Below are 5,323 nucleotides of genomic sequence, written 5' to 3'. Positions count from 1 at the left end.
TACAAAGAAACACACCATTTTGGGGTGTGTTTTTAATCTTTGTGGACAAATATTCTTATTTTTCTGCAACTTGCTTTTCTAATTAAAAATATGGCTTGGAAAAAATGTCTTTGAGATTCTCCTGAATCAATACCTAGAGATTACATCATAGTTTTTAACTGTGACATATTAAATATTCTGTAGCATGGGGTTTCACTGTTTATTTAGCCACCCCTCACCAGGGGACTGTTAGGTTGCTTCTAATTTTTCATTGTTATGAACAATGCTCAGTAAATTCTCTGGTATATGGTTCTGTGGGCAGACGTGAATATTTCGTTAGGATAATGAGTATCTAGAAATAAAGTTGCTAAGATAAAGATGGCCATTGTTGATTTTAACAGAAACTGCCACAGTGCCCTCTAAGAAGACTGAATCTGTTTCCAGTGCTTCCAGTTACTGATGAGACCACCCAGTTATGGATGCTTTCTCCAACGCTGGATACCATCAGTTTTCTGAATTTTTGCTAATCTATTGGATTAAGCAAAAATGAATCTGATATTTGTTTTAATTTGCATTTCTATAATTAGAATTGCACATCTGTAATGTTGAACATGTTTTCCTAAGTTTATTGGACATTTTGTATTTCTGTTTCTATAAATTGCCTGTTCCTATACTTTGCCCATCTTTCTAGAGTATTTTTTTTTGGCGGCACCATGCTGCTTGCTTCGGTTCCCCTGACAAGGGATCGAACTCAGGCCATGACGGTGAAAGCACCGAATCCTAACCATTACACCACCTAGGAACTCCCACCTAATGTACTTTAAAAAATCTCTTTCTTAGTGTGTTAGCATTCTTTATTCTGGATGTTAACATCTGTTATGCTTCGGTTGCCTGTCTTTCTGTGCAATTTCTGACCTTTTATCACATAGCAGTTTAAAATTTAGTTGTAGTATATTTGTCAGTGTTCTTCTTTATGGCTTTTATAGCTTGTGTCTTAAACAGCCTTCTTTAATCCAAAATTATTTAATTTTAACGTGTCTTCTAGCATTTTTAGGGCCTAACATTTATTTCCTCTGGAGTCTACTTTGTGAGTGGTGCAAGATAGAAAGAAATATGTAAAGTTTGGAGACCTCCTCCATCATCACTGGGGTCCCTGGACTAGGAATCTGATTTGCCAAAATCAGGGCTTGCCTGGTAGTGTTTTCACAATTGGAAGTGAGAGACTGTAAGCAATGGCAGGTTTCTGGTGTGGGGAAGGAGGTGTGGTGGTGGAGATGGGTGGGACGTGAAGGGTTCCCTCACAGGACTCAGCTGAATGAAGAGAAGTAGGGGCTGCAGGCTTGGGTTCTCACTCCCCGATCCTCAGTTTGAACGTGGCTCCAGGCAAGAACTGCAGCTGATCCCCTCATGGTCTTTACAGGTGCATCTGCGGTACAGCATGTGTCAGACCACATGAACGGTCTATTTCCTTAGCACTGCCCCAACTAAATGTCAGCTCCTGGAGCAGGCTCTTCATTTTTATCTCCCTTGCACCAGACACAGAGCTGTCATCCTTGGGTGAATGCACATGTACTTTCTCGTGGGCACAGGTGCCAGGGGGCGTGTCCCAGGGTGAGCACACGGCCCTCTACATGCATGGACGCATATTGAGGGTGTGCGATATGCAGTGTGTGTCTCTACGACTGTGAGTGCAGGCTGGTCTACCTGTGTCTGGGGCAGGAACCCTTGGGGCCTCCTTTCCCTCCCCCACTGGTTCTCCATCTCCACTTCTCTGGTCAAAGAGATTTTTCTTCTCGCAGGTGGGAGGGTTTATTAACGGGGACAGCACTGGAGACATGTCAAGTCTTCTAGTTTCTTCTGGGAAAGCGTTACTCTTTCCCCTTCCTTATCTCATCTTTTTCGCTCTCCTTCCCCCTCCTCCTCCTAGTTCACATCTCTCCCCCTCCCCCCTCCGGGAGGAAGCTCATCTGAGCTCAGCCTTTGCTGACACGGCCATTTGGGCCCATTAGCTGCCTCCTAATGAGTGGCTGCCTTCTTGGCCCTTCCCCCACCCCAACTGGGAGGGAGGGATCAATTAGCCTCACACACACACACACACACACACACACACACACACCCTTACACATAAGTCTGTGCCCCTGTGTACACATGTGCGCATCACATATACATTCATAAAAACACTCATAACAAACATACATGCTTCCCTTCTCCTTGACCAATGATGTCTTTTTAGGGGCTCCTGCCTTCCACAGTATTCCCCCTGGAGAGAGATCCTGCTCACTTCCACAAGCAGAACCCCCACTGCCAACTTCACTCACCCCAGCTCATTCCCAGATTCCCATGATTCTAAATTTAGTCCAAATCATATTTTACTGATGGGCAAACTGAGGCTCAGGGTGGGAAACTGACTAGCCAGAGTCAAGGCAAGCTGGAAAGAGACTTGTGTCCTTGGATTTCAGGTCCAGCATGGTGCTATCAACAGATGGAAATGGAGTGTCCCACGAACACCCATCCTGTACTCAACGAGCTGTGGGCTTTCAAAAACAATCCATGTTCAGGTGTGTGGTCGTGATCCTGGGAGTGACGGGGATCTGGGGGGGCCCTGCCATGTGCAGAGGAGGGAGAGGGTGAGCTCTTGAGGAGCTGCCTTGTCCCATGGCGTCAGCGTGGCCCAGAGATGATTGAGCAATGGGTAAAGCCTTAGTGCCTCCCCCGTGGCCCTCGAAAGCCTCGCCTTGGCTTCCTATCCCTCCCCTGAGAACAGACCTCAGGCATTCCCGATGGACACTCCCTCTTGTTCACATAGGAAGGGGGCAACTCGCTGAGAATTCTATCCCAAAGAGTCTCCCCTGTGGACTGGGGAAGGGTGGTCGCATCCCGGCCCTGGCCCATTCTCCAGATTATGTATAACGACAGGAAATGTGGGTACTGGGTGGTAACTCCAAGGCACAAAGGACCATCAGGGACAGCCTGGGCCACCTGTGTCCGAACAGCCACTTGGGAGTCTTAAAAGCCTCAGCAGTTGGGTTGCAGCCAAACCCTGGCAACTCACACCTGCCCAGGTCCCACCCTTGCACCCTCCCACCCTCTCTGTAGGGAGAGAAGTTGAGGACAGGTCGGGGGGAGGTCCTACTGAAAGCTGACCCAGGAGCAGTCACAAAAAGCTTACCCAGAGGGCAGGGTGCTTCCAGAGCCTCTTGCACCCAGGAGCTAGGAATAGTCCTTGCCGTGTCCATGGTCAGCCTCTCCTGGAGGCAGAGTGGAGGGTTGAAGTTTGTATCTAAAGACTGACATTATATCTAACATCCCTCTTCTTCCTGGGAGCCCTGGACTCACCCCGCTCCCTGATCTGTGTCCCTGCCTGCGAGGCACCGTCTGATAAGGCCTGTCTCCTACAGCACTCCCTAATCCTCAAGGCCTTGGGGAGCCTAATGTGGACTCAAGAGGGGTACCCTGGGATGCGTCCCTCTGGTGATGTGGACCCTGCAGGGATGTCAGTCAGGTTCCTAGGCCTGCTCCTTACCCTCCTCTTAGCAGGGATCGGCCCAGCTACTTGTCCCCCAGATTGAGTTGCTGGAGGGAATGAACTTCTCCAGACGAGCTCCCCACCCTGCCCTAGAGTGCAAAGCAGTAGGGGCCAGACCTGTTTATGGGGGCGATGGAGCCTTTCACCTAGGCTGGGCCATCACAGTGAAAGAGGATGCAATGGGCCTGGGGAGCAGAGGGAATGAGAACACAGGTTTCAGGCCAGGTAGGTGGATTCGCAACAAAACTTGCTCAACACCTTAGCTGAGCAACCTTGGAGAGCTGCCCCACCTTTAAGAAATTTTCATCTGTAAAAGAGGAGAAGCAAAGCTTCTTCCCAAGGGTTAGATCCACATATAATCTCTAATACTATTTGCTTCTGTGTGCATTGACAATTTCTGGGATAATATACAAAGAAACTGTTAAAGTGGTTACCTCTGCAAGTGGGACTATCAGGAGGAAGAAGGTGGACTTTTACTTTTCACTTTATTCTCATTTTTACTGCTATTCTCATTTTACTGCTAAAATTAATTTAGTAAAATCATATTTTACCTTTATTTAAAGAGAGAAAGGAAAGAGAAGATGAACCACTTCCAGCAAATAGTTGAACCTCAGTTGAGTCAGTAAATGGCAGCTTTAATTGCTATTTATGGGAAAACAATCCCTCCTTTGGTAGGTATTGTGTCCAGGCGTGAAAGTGATTTGTAAATGAATTGCTGTATGAATATTAGGTATGATTAACATCTGGGTAATGATGTATTTCTATGCTGTGTATATGAGATGGCTTGTCCTAAGTATGAGTAAGTATGTGTATCTTTAAGGGTAATTATGCAAATGTTGTGGCAGTTAAGAGTGCAGTTTGTGTTGCTTGGGTTTGAACCCACTATTTACTGGAGATATGATCTTGACCAAGTCTTCCCATCTCTAAAATGGGGATAATGAATGTACCTTTGCCATAGGATTGCTGTGAAGTGAAATAGAGCTAGTAAAAGTGAAAGTGAAAGTTGCTCAGTCATGTCCAACCTTTTGGGACCCCATGGACTATACAGTCCATGGAATTCTCCAGGCCAGAATACTGGAGTGGGTAGCTTTTCCCTTCTCCAGGGAATCTTCCCAATCCAGGTATAGAACCCAGGTCTCCTGCATTGCAGGAGGATTCTTTACCAACTGAGCTATCAGGGGAGCCCAAAAAGAGCTAAGTTGTATAAAACTCTTAGAACAGTCCCTGGCACATAATGAGCACTCAACAAATTGTTCTTTATTTTGTGCATCTGTGTATACATGTTAATGTTTCTCCTCTCCTTAAAGGGAGGAACACTGTCTTATCCTGTCTTCCAGCGAGGAGGGGGAGATGACTGGGTGGGTCTGTCCACCCTTTGAATATTCCTACTGACCTAAGGTGCTTCAGGAAATTGGGGTCACTATTCCAAGAGTCCAGAGCCAGGCCCCCATCCTCAAAGGGAGCCCTGGGAAGGGGTGTGGTGACTCACAACTGTCTCTCATCCCTTCCATGCTTCCAGGACACTCCTGGGTGTGGGAAGTCCCAGTGGCCCCTCTGGGTCACTTAGATAGAATGTCAGCTGAGCCCGCAGGGTAGACTGAGCCACTGAGGGTGGGGGTGGGAAAAAGGAGGTTACTATCAGAGTCCTGACTGGCAGGAGAGACCTGGGCAGTGGGGGAGGGGGAGCTATAGCTAAGTTCTGAGAGAAGCATCAGGACAGCTCTGGAAGCAGCAAGCCCGATCTCCCCACCCCTTCTGAAGGGGTCAGCCCGCCCTCCACCTACCCCACTCCCAGCTCTCACTGTCTCTCCTGGTTCT

This window comes from Bison bison, unplaced genomic scaffold (assembly GCF_000754665.1).
Source record: "Bison bison bison isolate TAMUID 2011002044 unplaced genomic scaffold, Bison_UMD1.0 scf7180017864456, whole genome shotgun sequence".
In the NCBI taxonomy this organism is placed as follows: Eukaryota; Metazoa; Chordata; class Mammalia; order Artiodactyla; family Bovidae; genus Bison; species Bison bison.
This window is presented reverse-complemented; position numbering follows the sequence as displayed.